Source organism: Rattus norvegicus, chromosome Y (genome assembly GCF_021556685.1).
Source record: "Rattus norvegicus strain SHRSP/BbbUtx chromosome Y, alternate assembly SHRSP_T2T, whole genome shotgun sequence".
NCBI lineage: Eukaryota > Metazoa > Chordata > Mammalia > Rodentia > Muridae > Rattus > Rattus norvegicus.
This window is the reverse complement of record NC_141555.1, coordinates 18,769,128-18,787,146: the sequence shown is the minus strand read 5'-3', so window position 1 is coordinate 18,787,146 and position 18,019 is coordinate 18,769,128. Positions and strand designations below refer to the sequence as shown.

At 35.6% G+C, this 18,019-nt stretch overlaps 1 long non-coding RNA gene across 1 annotated transcript in view; it reads right to left on the bottom strand.

The window, feature by feature from the left end:
* The window catches only part of LOC147997976 (uncharacterized), a 48,902-nt gene that overhangs the window by 704 nt on the left and 30,179 nt on the right, over positions 1-18,019 (bottom strand). The window contains exon 10 of the long non-coding RNA XR_015647427.1: positions 3,212-3,279. This is a non-coding gene — a long non-coding RNA (uncharacterized LOC147997976). The remainder of the gene's footprint in view (positions 1-3,211; positions 3,280-18,019) is intronic.

Below are 18,019 nucleotides of genomic sequence, written 5' to 3'. Positions count from 1 at the left end.
GAGGGGAAGTATGTTAGGGTCTCTAGGTTTGACATTGGAAATCTAAAGAGCTTTGTAGAGGGAACCAGCATATTAGTTTGGGTAGAGTTTACATTTGCATAATCTTTCCTTGATGAGAGATCAAAGACCCAGCCTACTTCATGCAGTATAGCACATTCCAATGACTGCCTTTTCTGTCACTAAATCATCATAAGAGACTAAAGCATCTTCCTACTCCAGTGAATGTGCTACACAGTCAGGTTGCACTCTGAGCATACATAAAAATTCTCGGTGACAGGCACAAGTTGGTTCACCTCCTCAACCATATCTTCCCCTGCTAGGTCTAGGTATGAATGGTGGAGAAATTATCCTTTTGTTTTCTTCCTTGAGACAGTGAGTTTCTGTTCGGGGCTGTACTTGCTATTCTTGCGTTATCTAGAGGCTCCTTCTGGAGGATCAAAATATTATAGGTTCTAAAATTTAGGGGTGTGTGTGTGTGTGTGTGAGTGTGTGTGTTTGTGTGTGTAAAACTTACTGTATCAGAGGAGTACAATACTACTTCCTACTTGGTCAGAAAGGCATATTTGAAGTCTGCTTAGAAAAAATGAAATCTGAGGAATATTGAAAATATTCAGAGGTAAAAATAGAAATTCCTTTGGTTACAACAGAAGGACTGGAGGCCCAATTAAATTGACTAAGTAAGAGCACTCCCACAAGATAATATGTAGAAGGTCTGAAAGCTGTTTGGATTGTGGAAGTCAGTAGAGTTTTATTAGAATAGGCAGGGTTGGGATCCTTTGATGAGAAGACAAATATTTGGGGTATATTTAGAGATAGGAAACAGTCTAAAAGCCATTTCTGTCAAAAAGGACACTCAGGGTACATAGAAGCAGCCAGTAGCAGGAACTGGCTGGTTTCCTTCAGTGCTTAGAACTGAAAAAAACCAGTACCACAGCTCCCTGCAACAAAATCCTATGGAGAAGCGAGCTGGATCTTCAGAAATGCAGAAACTCCTGATAATCCAGAGGAGACAAATACTTTCTGCCTACCTTCTTGAACAAAGAGGAAATCACCTAGTGTCATCTGTGCAACTTGGGCACAGGGACCTAGGAGAAGTCACATGAAGGACATTATTATTTTCTGGTTGTGCTGAGAGCTGAAAACCTGTTGGTAAGAGTGCCTACACACTTGAAAGCAGAGGTAAGACTAACTTTTCTGCTCAAGTTACCTGCCGTTTGGACTCAAAGACACAAAGAGAAGATCGAATGTAAGAATAATAGGTATAATAGAGAGTGAAGACTCCCAACTTAAAGGGCCAGTAAAAATCTACAAAATTAATGAAGAAATCTTCCCAAACCTAAAGAGAGAGATGCCCAAAAACATGCAAGAAGCCTACAGAACTGTTAATAGAATTTACCAGATAGTCACATGATAGTCAAAACACCAAATGCACAAAATAAAGAAGTTTAAAGGCAAAAAGGGAAAAAAATCAAGTAACATATAAAGTCAGATCTATGAGAATTACACAAGTTTTCTCACCAGATACTATGAAAGTCAGAAAATCCTGGAAAGATATTCTCTAGAACATAAGAGAATACAAATGCCACTACAGTCCAGTATAGCCAGGAAAATTCTCAATTAACACATATGGAATAATGAAGGTATTCCATGACAGAACCAAATTTATACGGTATATTTCTACAAAACCAGCCCTACGAAGAATAATAGGTAGAAAACTCTAACACAAGGAAGGAAACTACACCCTAGAAAAAGCAACAAACTCATCTTGCAATGAAACCAGAAGAGACACACAAACATGATTCTACCTCTAACAACAAAAATAAAAGAAGCAACAATCACTATTCCTTAATATCTTTTAACAACAATGGAGTCAATTACTCAATAGAAAGACATAGAGTAACTGAATGGATACATAACGAGGACCAAGCATTTTGTTACATGTAAAAAACACATCTCAGAGACAAAGACAGATGCTACCTGAGAGTATTAGGCTAGAAAACAAATTTGAAGCAAATGGTCTGATAGAAGGAAGCTGGAGTTGTCATTATACTATGGAATATAATTGACTATCAACCAAAAGTTTTCCAAACTGGTAAGGAAGGAAATTGCATATTTATCAAAAGAAAAACCCACCAATAGGAACTCTCAATCCTAAATATGTATGGTCCAAATACATGGGCATCTGAATTCATAAAAGACACCTTACTAAAGCTCAAAGCACCCACTGCTCCTCAACACCACATTCTCATCAATGGACAGATCATGGAAACAGAAATTAAACAGAGACCTAGACAAATGAACAGAATTTTTGAACAAAATGGACTTTACAGATTTTTATAGATTATTTCATCCTAAAACAAAAGAATATACCTTCTTCCCAGTACCTCATAGTATTTTCTCCAAAATTGATCAAATAACCGGTAGCAAAACAGGTCTCAACAGATCCAAGAAGATTGACATAAGACCATGCATCCTATCAAACCATGACAGACTAAGGCTTGTCTTCAATAGCCACAAAAAAATCAGCAACCCCACACATACATAGGAGTTGAACAGTGCTCTACTCAAAGATAACTTGTCAAGGAAGAAATAAGAAAGATTAAAGACTTTTTAGAATTTAATAAAAGCGATGGCACAACATACATATGTTGTGCTCAACAATAAAAGAACTTCTGGTGGAATTACCATTCCTTATCTCAAGCAGTATTATAGGGCAATAGTGATTAAAAAAACAAACAACAACAACAACAGCAAAAAAAAAAAAACCATTGTATTTGTAAAGAGCCAGGAATGTTGATACAGGATATATGGTACATCTACAAAAAGGATTGTTATTAAAGATACCAAGTTAATAATGATGGAGAAAAGAAAACTTTACTGGCTCTTTATCTGACATATGGATCATATCTATAAGACATAAAATACCTTTTTCTTCATAAATAAAGTAATGCAATAATATATGCTGTATATTTGAATAAATGCTTAAAATAATGGCACAATAGTTATCAAAAATTACATGAAAAATACTAAACCCTCAAATCGTTGATAAAATACAAATACAAATGACAGTGTCTGTATAGTTTTGCTGGAACAAAGAACCCTGGTATATGTTTGTTAGGTCTAAAATGTAATATACTTACAAAAGAAATTAATATAAAAATGAAAACTAAAATTATTTGTGATTGAATAGTACCACTGAAGGAATATGTACCTGAAGGAATTGTCTATTCCAGTTATAACTCCATGAATGTCTTTAACTTCTCACTGTTCACAATATCCCTGAATTGGAAAAATAAATCATATAGTCACTAGTCCTTTATTTAACCATCAAAAGAGCAAAGTTATATCATTGGCACGGATATTGATGAAACTAGATATCTATGTGACGGGTGAAAATACAGAAGTATGAAGACAATTATCTAAATCTTATGAAAGTGAGAAACTGCTGATTGTTTGACTTTGAAGTCTCTTCTATTGAAGGAAAGTCAAGTGTCCTGTTATAAACACAGTTACAGTTTTCCCATGGTTCACATGGCCATAGAGAGGATCCTTCTACTCCTGTTTTGCTAAATGGCCATGTTGTCAAATTGACTTCCAATTCTTATTGATTTTGTCAATACATTACGCTTTTATGAGCTGTGGTCAGAGAAATGTATAGGTGTCCTGAGCAGCAATTACTGTAGATCTGTGTAACTGGTATAAGTGGTAAGACCGTGAGAAAAGAAAGCTGAGCATAAGGCTGGGGAAACATTGCAGAAGGCAGAACTTGAGGAGCGAGAGGATGCAATCGGGACATCTAGACATGACACAGTTATTGGACCTATGGTCTCACTTTAGCTACAGTCATATGAACAAGTCCTGTACACAGTTAAGACAATGAAATAGGGAAGATCCCAGCAGGCAGTACTAAGTGAACCAATGGATTATACAGAAAATAAAACAGGAAAATATAAAGAACAGGAAGCTGGAAAGGGAATGTATCCAGATAGAGTGAAACCAAGTTAAGAATATGTGTGATAAAGGTACATTGTATACACATGTGAAGAATAAATAAAAATTCTAAAATAAAAAAGGTCTGAAAATATATTAAGGATTTTTATATCCTATAGAAGTCATTTTTTCCCTAAAAGTAGAATAGAGTATCCTAACTTTTTGTAAGTTGCAGAAATGTAAGTGAAAAAAACATAGTAACATTGGTCCAGTGCACGCTGTCTACATTATGTAAATTTCAAACTGAGGGTCATTAATCTGTACAGTTAACTTATATCACCAGTTCAAATAAAATAAAATGAAACACTGTGAAATGATCCACCAAAACCAAACTGCACACTAGAGATTTAAATGCAAACCCAAAAATGCCCTGTTCTTAATCTCAACCATTTTACTTTTTGAAACTCTGAATACATATGAATATAGAAGTTCTAACCTGATACACAGCATATATTATGGTGTCTCTGTGACTTCTATGGTAAAACTTTCATGGTTGCATATCGCTATCAATTATGTCATTCAGATTTAAAATCCTAGGACAACAAGTTCTAAAATCCATGGGCTTTGGTCCTGACAGCCAGGGATTGTACTCTGTACATCATCACTGTATATTAATTAGCTAAACTCTGAAAGGAAATTTGCTGCATTGCAAAATTAAATTAATTCTTTGCTATGGTTAAGATAAGGGTTTCTTGTGAGAAGAGATATAAATTTCTAATGACAAAATTTGCTTTCTCTTCTGGTGTTTTGTGGGCTATTGAAGAGATTAAACCTCTTCCTTCCCAACCTAGCACTTACAATAGGTTATTTTTCACTGTCGATCCTAGACACACTAAAGATAGGAAAAACACTGAAAATAGTATGGGTTTTGTTCTTTTTCCCAAAAGATCGTTTTTGACTTCTTCTTCATCATCTTCACCACCACCACCACCACCACCAGCACCACCACCACCACCACCACCACCACCACCACCACCACCACCACCACCACCACCACCCCCACCATCATCAACATCATCATCTAATTTAACTGATATTGAATTTGGAATTTTGTTACAAAAAAGAATGCATTGAGAAGTATTCTGTTTGAAGCAGAGATATTGATCAACACTAAGTCCTGTACAGTCATTCTAATGTTATAAAGACATTGCCAATTTGCTTCAGATGATTGTTTGAAATGCTAGCGTTCTATACATCAGGGTTTGAGAATCCCTTAGGGAGAGAATGGTCTTTTACAGCAAGGCCATCATTATCAGACATTGATTTAACCCTTCTACCAACGATGTGAAATTGTCCCAGAAATAAAATAGTGCCTCTCCAGAAACAGCTTTTTTCCAGTAATACACATCTACTTTCATTTCTTAATTGTCATGTTGATATGGGCTTAGGATACAGTATATTCTGATTTATTAATGGTATTTTAGTATTATCTGGGTTAATTTTGAAAATTTCAAAGGAACATACCTTTCATGATTGTATCCCGTACAACTTTTAAATTGATCTTGAAAAGTGTCATGAAAACTGAAGTATTGAAATTGTATATCTTCCAATTCAAAACTTGTAACATCCGTCATGTGAAACTCCCACTGAACCTCAGTGGTTTGATGTCTCTGAAAGCATTTAAAGACTCTCCTACTGCATTATTGCAAATCTACAGAAGCTTCACTCCTACAGTAGCAGTTCCAGATTGGCTGTAAACAAATAATTTTCTGTGCCTTGCAAAGGGTTCAAAATATGTTCATTAACTTTTGATATGAAACTAGTTAGGACTTTGAGAAAAGGGGGCAGACAGGTCCTAGAAAGTATGTTTTTAAAATTATTTTCTTAAAGTTAGACTTTTTCATGCAATATATTTGAATTTTGATTTCCCTTACCTCTACACCCCCCCCCGTTCTATACCTCTCCTGTCATCTGTATCTACATTCTTCTGACTCTCACTAGAAAACAAACAGTCATCTTAGGGATAAAAATAAAATGAAAGTAAATGAACTGGAGTAGAACAAAACAAGCAGATAGAAAAGAGCCCATGCATGCTACAGGAATCAGATACATACACAGACACCCAGACTTCCAATCACACACTCAGGAATTCCATGGAAACATAAAACAATGGAAAAGTATATACACAAAACATACAGAACAAAAATTAATAGATAAATAAATAAAAAAAAGGAAAAAGACATTCTGATGAAAAAGTCCTGACCCATTATGAGACAAGGATCCTCCAAATACGATGTTCAGTTCCCTATGTGCTTTATACGCAGTTTACCCTTAAAATTAGTTTGTCTACCCAGTGAGATTACCTTAGAGAAAACTAAGTTTTCATTTTATAATGATTATCCTTTGGAGATAAATTCCAGTTAGAGATAAGGTGATGTGCAGGTCTTGCCTTTTTTCAAGGTCTAATTAATAGGTAAGGAGATCTGTGAGATGCTGTCTTCTGAGCATGATACAGTTGTGGCACTCAGGTACTCACAATAGTTACATCTATCTGAACAGACCCTATATAATATTGACCCTGCCTATTCAAAGGAACTAAGCACATTGGTGGAGAATTGAAAATGATGTAGACACGGTTCACCTTAGCAGTTGTTACGTGTATAGCTTCGTGCCCATGTTCACAGAAGAGGCTCAGTTTAAATCGAAGAAGTCATGAAGCAAAAACATAAAAAAACATGGACGTGCTATGGGGATTTGATCTAAAGAAGGTATGTTGGTTATGGCAGATAGGAGATAGGGTGTGTAGAGGGCTTCCATACATGTGTTGTGCATGTATGGAATTGTCAAAGAATAACTTGCTTTCTTAAAACTTCCAAATGTAACCACTAAGAATGGTTTGGCAGACATTCTTTCAAATCTGATCTATTTGTTTTTAAATTGGGACTCATTGTGTAGCTCAAATTGACCTAGATTTCCCAGTGTCCTGTCTACTGCCTCCCATGCTCTTGTATCAGGTTTACTCTACATTGACAAAATTATAGAATATGTGTAAGTCTTCTGTTTATGAAGTTTAATTACATAATGCAATATTTTATCTTTTATTTTTCATTTAACAATATATCTTGAATACATGTGCATGGGGAATTTCTCATGGACCATCATGCATTTAATAAATGGTAGTATACTCTTTGCTTAAATAATAATGTGATGGTGACATTCATATTATTTTCATTTTCATTAACTAAAGTTCGCTACAGAAAATTAGAAAATCATGAACACTGACTCAGGCACTGTACTCAGAGGTGATTATTTACACTACATTTTGTATAAATTACAAAACACGTTGTAGGAATGTTGTCAAGGCTATTAAGTAATGTAATACTTGTATAAATACTGCCAAATCTCCCTCTCAGAAGACTCTAATAAATACAGATTGCCATAAATTTTATATGAAAGAACCCATAGTATACCTTTCAAAATTAAATGAGACATATTTTAAAATGGTATCAGTCTCTGACTTCTGTCAGTTTTTGAATTAGGGGAAGGATTGACGAAGTTGAAACAGAGGGCAACCTCTAAAGGAAGACCAGCAGTCTCAACTAATCCAGACCGCTGAGATCTCCCAGATACGGAGCCACCAACCAGGCAGCATACAAAAGCTGGTCTGATGCCCTGACACATATATAACAGAAGACTGCATGGTCTGGCCTAATCCTTGAGAGACTTGAGGCCACAGGGGTTATGGTGCCTAGCAGGATCTGAGGAACATACTCTTGGAGTCAAGGAAGGAAGAGTTAGAATGGGATGAGGAACTGTGGGAGGGGCAATCCTTAATTCACTCTTCATAGTATTTGCGAATTTTCTCCTTTCTTATTACATTGCATCAATTGTGTTTGCATATGTAGACGGCTTACTATTTATAATTTGTGCAGAAAATACATTCATGAATCATGTTATTTTAATGATCTGTTATGTGTGATCGTCTATGTATAGATTTGTGCACATGAACACAGGCACCTGGGGAGACCAGAAGATGTCAGATCCCCTGGAGCTGCTTTTACAGTTGGTTCCAAGTGGCTTCATGGATGTTGGAAACTGAACGTGTTTGCTCTTAAGAGCATCAAGTGCTCTTAACCACTAAGCTAATACTAAATTACTTATTCCATAATAAAATCAACCTATTTATAATTTTCTCATGTATTTCAAGATATCTTTGAATTTGAGACATCTTGCCACACTATAGGTGCTATGACTGCATTCACGCATTAATTTTTCCTGCTTTCTTTCCTTTATCATCGTAAGATGTGTTGGATTAAATATGTTAATATTATGCAGTAAATCCCCCAAATATATATTTATAGAACTTTGGGTTAGTGTTGGTGTCTTTCCTCTGCAATGACTATATTAATTTTATAATTTGCAGTTCTCCCATTCTTTACACAATCCATCTCATGTGTTTTTGATTTCATATAGAATGAAGTAAAAGCCTTTTAGTTTTTCTTCGAATACTTAATGTACTAAGTAAATGTGTTGAATTTCCTATTTTAAGGCCAATACATTATTTCTTTAAAATGTTCCTAGAGTTTTGTTTATTTCCTTTTCTTATTATTATTGTTCTCATTAATATCATTATTAATATTCTGTGTAAGCTTTTATGTGTCCTGGTCATGTAGTGAATATAGAAGTCTTCCAAACATATATGTGTAGGTATCAAATTTAGGTTCTTGGTTTTTCATGGCATGAAATTTTATCCACTAAACCACCTCACTTGAACTCACTAAAATACTTTAAGGTTACATACAGCTCCAGGCTGCTTTTAAATATTCAATGTTTACATCATTTGCCTTTTAATAAATATTTTCTGATTATTATAATATATTTTATTTTTCATGTCCACTTGGTAACTCTAGTATGCTTATTTTAATATTTAATTAAAATTTAATCTTAATTATTATGCATTTGATACCTAGTTAATATGAAATTATCTTAGATACAATTGAATAAATGCAATTAGTTACCAAAAGCATGAAGCTTGGTACATAATTTTGTTCATTAATACTATGCATTTGCATAAAATGGAGAGTATTTCATTGTCACAATCCTGATGCTAATTTTACCCAGTATGACAGCTACCAACTATCTGTGACTTTAATCACTTAAAAGGAGTTAGTACTATATTTTTAAATGGTATTTCCCCAACATCAAGTAAATAGTTATTTTTGCTTCAATTAATTAAACATGCTATAGCAGGAAAATTTTAATTTTCTTTTTTTGGTCAAGACTAAATTTAACTTTAAAATCCTCCTATCTATAATAAAGTCAATATTCTTATACAGGAAGATGTGCCAGGCACAGGTCGAATTTCTAGTATAACCTGTAATTACAATCATCAGACTTGTCAGTTTCAAGTGATTGTTCACGTCATGCCTGTAAAACACAAAGATCAAGATTGCAGGAAATCCATAAGGGCAGTGCAGCGGCATAAATAGCTTGGTGATATCCCACAGCTCTCTAATTTTGCTTAAGTCCTGTTCAATGAACATGGATGGTACTGGTAACTTAGACACGTATATAAGCCTATTGAAGCTGTGGTTATGGGGGAGAATTACAGCCCCTTACTTTCTTAAGCCAGTATCATTCCTAACAACAATTAAAGCCATGTGTCCTTATATACAGAATTAATTACAGTCTCTACAACAAAGATCACAGTAAAAATCCCAGCCATTCAAAATGCAGGATAGAAATTTCTCGTCCAGTCTCAATGGCTCCATCTACAAAATGTCACTTTATTCAAGGCTAAGGAACATTACAGAAGAGGGGACAAGAAGATTGTAAGAGACTAAAGTTTACTATGAAATGGTGTCTCAAAGTAACACCAGAAATTACACTCATAACGTATCACTAACATGGCTGCCTAAACAACAGCTGAGGAAGACAGGGAATGGGGAAGAATGGAAGTTTAGTTTTCTTTCTGTTTCGATTCCTCTTCCTCCTCCTCCTCCTCCTTCTTTTCCTTCTTCTTCCTCTTCTTCCTCCTCCTCCCCCTTCTCCTCCTTCTTCTCTCTCTCTCCCTCCACCCCCCTCTCTCTCTATCATTGTTGAATATTTCCTGATTACATTTCGAATGTTATTCCCTTTTCCATGTTTCCAGTACATAAGCCCATGAACTCTTCCCCCTACCTTCCATAAGGGAGTTCAAATCTCCACCCACGGCCTCCCCATACCTCCCCACATTCCCATACACTGGGGCTCCAACCTTGTCAGAAAAAAGTGTTTCTCATTCCATTGTTTCTCAGCAAGACCATCCTTTGCTACATGCAGTTGGAACCATGGGTCAGTCCATGTATAGTCTTTCTGTTGTGGTTTGGTCCCAGGAAGCTCTGGTTAGTTGGCAATGTTATTATTATGGGGTTGCAAATCCCTTCAGCTCTTTCAATCCTTTCCCTAATTCCTCTAACTGGGGTCTGATTCTTTGTTCATTGGTTTGCTGATGGCCTTTGCCTCTGTATTTGACATATTCTGGCTATGTCTCCCAGGAGGGATCAATATCCATTTATTGTCCACCTGCACTTCTTAGCTTCATCCATCTTATCTAGTTTTGGTGTCTATATATGTATGGGCTACATGTGGGACAGGCCCTAGAGGGGAGGTCCTTCAGTCTCTGTTATAAACTTTGCCTCCTTATCCCCTTCCATGGGTATTTTGGTTCCTCTTTTAAAGAAGGAGTGAAGCACCTGCATTTGGTCATCCTTCTTGAGTTTCATGTGGTCTGTGTATTGCATGATGGGTAATTGAAGATTTTTGGAAAATATCTATTTATCAATGAATGCATACCAAGTGTGTTTTACTGTGATTTCGTAACCTCAGGATGTTATTATATATTTCACTCCATTTGCCTATGAATTTCATGAAGTCATTGTTTGATAGCTGAGTAATATTCTATAGTGTAGATGTACCACATTTCTGTATCCATTCCACTGTTCAAGGGCATCTGGTTTCTTTCCAGCTTCTGGCTATTTTAAATAAGGCTGCTTTGAACATAGTCGAATATAGTTCACTGTTGTATGTTGGACAGTTGTATGTAACTTTTAGGTATATGTCCAAGAGAGGTATAGCTGGGTCCTCAGGTCATGGAATGTCCAATTTTCTGAGGAACCTTCAAAAGGGTTGTACTAGTCTGCATCCAAACAAAACTGTTGGAATATTCCTCTTTCTCCACATCCTCGCCTGCATCTGCTGTCAACTGAGATTTGTACCTTAGCCATTCTGACTGCAGTGAGATGGAATCTCAGATTTGTTTTGATTTGAATTTCCTTGATGACTAAAGATGTTGAACATTTATTTATTTGTTTTTTGGACATTTGATAACCTTCAGCTGAGAATGTTTTGTATCTCTCTGTACCCCATTTTTAATATGGTATTTTTGCTTTCTAGAGTCTAACTACTTAAGTTCTTTGTATATTTTGGATAGTACCCTCTATCAGATATAGGATTGATAAAAAATCTATTCCCAATCTATTTCTTGCAGTTTTGTCCTAATTACGGTTTCCGTTGCATTACAGAAGCTTTGCTGTTTTATGAGGTCCTATTTGTCAATTCTTGATCTTAGAGAGTAAGTCATTGGTGTTTTTCTCAGGAAATTTTCTCCAGTTCCCATGTGTTCAAGATCCTTCCCCACCTATTCTTCTATTAGTTTGAGTGTATCTGGTTTTATGTGTAGGTCATTGATTCACTTGGACTTAAGCTTTGTACATGGTCATAAAAATGGATAATTTGCATTCTTCTACATGCTGACTTCCTATTGAACCAGCACTATTTTTGGAAAATGCTATGTTTCTTCCTTTGGATAGTTTTATCTCCTTTGCCAAATATCAAATGATAGGTGTGTGGGTTCATTTCTGTGTCTTCATTTCTATTCCACTGGTCTATCCATCTGTCTCTGTATCAATACCTTGCAGTTTTTATCACTATTGCTCTGTAATACTGCTTGAGTTCAGGGGTGATGATTCCCCCAGAAGTTCTTTTATTGTGGAGGATAGTTTTAGCTATCCTCGCTTTTTCTTATTCCGAATGAATTTGCAAATTGCTCTTTCTATCTCATTTAAAGAATTGAGTAGGAGTTTTGATGAAGATTGCATTGAATGTGTACATTGCTTTTGGCAAAATGGTCATCTTTACTATATTAATCCTGTCAATCCATGAGCATGTAAGCTCTTTCTATCTTCTGAGATCTTCCTCAATTTCTTTCTTCAGATAATTGAACTTCTTGTCATACCGATCATTCACTTGCTTGGTTAAACTCACACCAAGGTATTTTATATTATTTGAGACTATTAAGAAGAATGTGATTTCATTATTTTCTTTCTCAGACTGTTTATCCATTGAGCAGAGGAAGGCTCCTGGTATGTTTGAGTTAATTTTTACCCTGACACTTTGCTGAAGTCATTTATCATGTTAAGAAGTTCTCTGGTGGAACTTTTGGGGTCACTTAAGTACATACTATTATATCATCTGTATACAGTGTTATTTTGATATCTTCCCTTCCAGTTTGTATCCATTTGACTCCCTTTTGCTGTCTGGTTTCTCTGACTATGACATGGAGTCCTGTTTTGAATAAGTAGGGAGAGAGTTGGGCAGCCTTGTCTAGTCCCTGATTTTAGTGAGATTGCTTCAAGTTCCTTTCCATTTAGTTTGATGTTACCTACATTTTTGGTGTATATTTCTTACACTATGTTTTGATATGAGTCTTCAATTCATGATTTTTCCAGGACTTTTATACAAAAAGGTTCTTGTATTTTGTCAAATGCTTTCTCAACGTCTAATGAAAGGACCATGTGCTCCTTATCTTAGAGTGTTTAAATGATTGATTGCATTTATGAATTTTCCTACATTAAACCATCCTTCCATCCCTGGGTTCACGTCTACTTGATCATGATGGATGATTTTTTTGATGTGTTCTCAGATTCAGTTTGCAAGGATTTTATTGAGTATTTTTTTCTTCAATATTCATAAGGGAAATTGGTCTGAAGTTCTCTTTCTGTGATGAGTCTTTGTGTGTGTTAGGTATAAGAGTAATTGTGGATTCATATAAGGAATGCGGTAGTGTGACATCTGTTTCAATTTTGTGGAATTGTTTGCATAATATTAGTATGAGGTATTCTAAGAAAGTCTGAGAGAATTCTGCACTGAACCCTTCTCGACCTGGGCTCTCTTTGTTTGGGAGAATTTTAATATCTGCCTCTATTTCTTTAGGAATTATGGGGTTGTTTAGATAGTTTATTTGTTCCTGATTTAACTTTGCAACCTTGTATCTGTATACAAAATTGTCCATTTCCTTCAGATTCTGCAGTTTTTGAATATAGGCTTTTATAGTAGAATCTGAATTATTTTTTTTAAATTTCTTCAAATTCCATTGTTATGTCTCCCCTTTCCCTTTTGATTTTGTTAATTTGGATACAGTCTCTTTGAACTCTGGTTAGTTTGGTTAAGAGTTTATCTATCATATGGTTTTTGTCAAAGAAACAGCTCCTGGTTTTGTTGATTCTTTGTATCGCCCTTTTCATTTCTACTTCACTGATTTCAGCACTGAGTTTGATAATTTCCTGCTTTCTACCTCCCTTGTGTTTACAAGTTCTTTTTGTTCTAGAGCTTTTTCATATTCTATTAAGCTCCTGACATATGCTCTCTCCTGTTTCTTTTCACAAGCACTCAGAGATATAAGTTTTCCTCTTAGCTCTGCTTTCATTGTGTCACATATGTTTGGGAATGTTGTGTCTTCATTTTCATTAAGTTCTAGGAAGTCTTTAATTTCTTTCTTTATTTCTTCCTTGACCAAGTTGTCATTGAGTAGAGCATTGTTCAAATTCCATGTATACGTGAGCTCTCTGTCATTATTGCTATTGTTGAAGATCAGTCTTAGTGAGTGGTGATCTGATAGAATTCTTGGGATTATTTCTATCTTCCTGTATCTGTTAAGGTCTGTTGAGGGATCGATACAGTGGTCAATTTTGAAGAAGGTTCCCTGAGGTTATGAGAAGAATGTATATCCTTATTTTTTAGGATCGAATGTTCTATAAATATCTGTTAAATCCATTTGGTTCATAACGTCTATTGCTTTCTCTACATCTCTGTTTGCTTTCTGTTTCCAAGATCTCTACAGAGATGAGGGTGGGGTGTTGAAATCTCCTACTATTATCATGTCAGGTTCAATGTGTGCTTTAAATTTTAGTAATGTTTCTTTTATGAAACATCAGGATTTCTCGTGAGTCATTTTTATTGCACAAATTCAAATGAAAATATAACATTTTGGTTCTTGAGTTGATATTCTGGAAATTTAACTGGGAGAGGCAAGGTCTCACTCTCTAACTAGAGAGCTACCTATACAAATACAGAAACTACTAATGAAAAGGAAGTTGCTTTAAAAAAATTTCAAATTAAAATTGTAGTCATTTTCTGGGTCGGCTGTGGGTAGGTTGTTTATATGTTTTTGTTTGTTTGTTTTAGTTTAATATGGAGACACATTTACAGTACATCAAAATAAGTGGGAAATGCATCACATTAGAATCCTATGCACCCCAGCATTTTTCTACAATTGTTAGAGCTTTAAGTCTACCCTATATTCTCTACACTTAGATTTTTATAACTTTTAGATGAATGGGTCAGATCTAATCTAATAGATCTAATAAGCTATTATACCTGACTATATCCCCAGCCCCCATGCGAAAACCATGTATTGTTTTTCTTTTTTTGTTGTTCTTGTTTTTGGGAGCATTGTATTTCATTAACACAAATAGAAAATTAATTTAGTGATAAATTAGTGAATAGAAATAAAAACTATGTATTATGGAGAGAAATTCCCCAAAATAGAGTGTACACAAAGTTAGATCTAACATATTTGTGGATAGACATGTACAAATGCTCATGACCCATGTAGCTGACAAGCATTCCACACCCGATCAACTTAAGTGATATGGGAAATTAACTTATTCACACAGAAGAAAACTCATGTGGAATACATTTTTTTCTTAGCCGTGTTTTATAAGTGACCAAATGTTGAAGCAGGATGTAAACAAATACTGTTATCATTCATTGTTTTTTATACTAACATTTTAATTCATGTACAATCTCTACGTGCTCTTTTTTAATTGTGTTTCCCTGTTTCTCTGTCTGTGCATGAATATATAGGCATAGAAGTGTGTGTGTGTGTGTGTGTGTGTGTGTGTGTGTTTGTGTGTGCATGTGGATCTGTGTCTTATATGGTATTTAAGAACATAGGTAACATGTTTATTTAAAATTTGGAAATACTGAAACCCACATTTGATTTGTGGATCAACCTTGTGCTGATCTACTCACATACCTCTGATATTTCAGATATCAAGAGAATAGAGAGAGAGCCTAAGAGGCTGGTGATATCTCCAAGCTTCTCTTGTCAGGAAAAAGTGGTGTATCTTTTGGCAAGAAAACCCATACTTCAGAAAAGACATATGCACTCCACAAAACATGAAAGGACATCTCATTTGACGGGAAAAGTTATCAGACTGGAAGAAAAATGAATGTGTCACATTCCAATATTTGAGGGACATGAGACTGAACTTCAGAAGATATAATGGGAAGGTACAGGCAGAATCCCCAAGGAACCAAAGTAAGCTAAACACTGGAGCTTCTCATTACACGAGAGTTCAGAGATTGGTAAGTATGGTAAACATAATGATAAGAACGTTGCAGTCCATACTCAGTCTCCATATAAGGCAACAATGTGAACAAGATGAAAAGTAGTCAGCACCACAGTGCTAACAGCTACTTTAGCAATAACAGTGTGAAAAACAGAGTGCAACTATGGACAGAAGAGAAGGATGATATTTGAAAACAGACAAGGCTCTGCTGGACCTGAACAGTTTTCCAAGTAAGTAACTAAGCAAGCACACAGCAGGTTCCATATGGAAAAGTGAGCAAAGAGGAATGAACTGTAAAAACACTATGTGTACAGAAATACAGGTATTTTGGTGGAATTCTAAGATGTTGAGATGATAGAATAAGAAGGAATTTCTATCACGCCCGGCACCGTGTCTTGCTCTTAGAGTACACAGTCAAGAGACTGAGGGAGAGAAATTAGGAATTTCAGTTTAGCCTGGACTACATATCAACGCACTACATCTTTTATTCTTTTTTCTTCATTCAAATCCATAGTCTGATTGATAGAATATCATGAACACTAATACAAAAACATAAATTTAATGCCTAGGCAGTGATACTCCTGCTTAAAAAAAACATGTTCTATAAAGAAACAGGAACTATTAAGTTACAAATACCAGCTGTCATATTGAATGTTGTGGAATGAAGAGTTATGGTGTTGTTTGGTTGATCCTTCTTCACTTTCATGTCTCACCTTACACATCTTAAAATGCTTCTCTGACGACCTAGTTACTGTGCAGACATCGAGATGTGCCTTGCCTTTAATTCTATTTTTTAAAAGCAGTAATCATTTATTTATCAAATGATAATTTGATTTAACATTATCTTCAAAAATAATGAGTCTTGAGGAAATGATACCTTTATTGTGTGGGTTTGAATATTCATAAAAGCAAATAAGAGAATAATCGGGGTCCAACACACACACACAGGGTGGTTGGAGAGACTATACCTGAAGCAACACAAAAGCATAGAAATGAGTGGGTTGATCTGTTTTTCTGCATAACATTGATGACTAGTTAATGATAAGAATGAGTAAAAAATTGAGATACAGTCAAGGTTTTCTTTTCCTTAATTTGAATGATTGTGTATACAGCATGTGAAACTGAACTCAGACCCATGGTAAACCTTCTGCCTGAGCTTCATTAGTGCCAAGACGACAAGTTTGCACCATCTTTTTAAATATTTGGACTCTTGGCTCAATGCTTAGCACACTTTGGAAAAACCCCTTGTGTTAAGAGAGAAAGTATTAGATATGAAACTCTGTGAGAATAAATCACTTCTTAGCTTTGATTTTTGTGACTACAGAGAAAGATTTTGACTCTGATGTCATTGAGTGTCTAAAAGTATTAAAAAATTAATATCTCTCATCTGCAAGAACCCTTCTAATGGCTTACTGCTCTGTCTTCCAGGAGATGAGTGACAATTGTGTCAATTGCTCTTTGTGGCAGGAAAAGGGCTTGTCTGTCAAATGCTTTGCAATTGCCAAGAACTTTGAGGATCCTGGAGAATGCTTCCTCCTGTTCTCCCTCACTCTGCTCTCATCACCTTTACTATCTACACTAGTCCATCTCTACACACCCCGATGAACTTCTTTCTGGTGAACTTGTGTATCCTGGAAATTGATTACACTGACTCTGTTATACCCAAGAGATGGAGAGCCTTGTAAGTGAGATCTGAGAAATCTCTCAGTAGGGATGTGCCACACAGATGTTTTTGTTTACACTTTTCGATATAAGTGAGTCCTGCCTATTGGCAACCATGGCCTTTGGCCATGGTATGAACCCCCTTCACTATACAACCCAAATAAGTCGAGAGGTATATGCCCATTTAGCAATTGTTTCATGGGAAATAGGTTGTTTTGTAGGGGTATGACAAAACTACTTGAAGCTAACCACCAAATCTAACCACCCACAAGGAGTTGATAAATTCTTGGTCAACTTCCATACCACAGTGATATTCATATTGAACCCCATATCTATAACTTAAGGAACCAAGAAGTCAAGGCAGCACTGAGAAGGACTCTGGGTCTGAAGAAAGTTCTGATAATAAATAGGTAATTAAGGATTCCAAAGTGCTCTTTCAAAAAGGTGCAAAGTCATTGAAAGAAAGAAAACAAAACCACTGTGCTCTTTCTTGCTGTCTTTAAACAAACTTTAAGAAACATAACTTTATTTTAGAGTGTTCTCTTTATTCACCGTAATGCTTAATTGCAAACAATTGTAAAGTATGCTTGCTACAAAATACTTTAGTAGATTAGTACAGTACTTAAACGTTTTCATCTGGACAGAGTTTAAACCACATGCTAATGTCTCAGGGGCCTTTAAAATTCTCTGTATCCATTCTTAGCTCTTTGCAAATTTTTCAGAAATTGTCTGTAAATGATGTCAGCTCATTATGC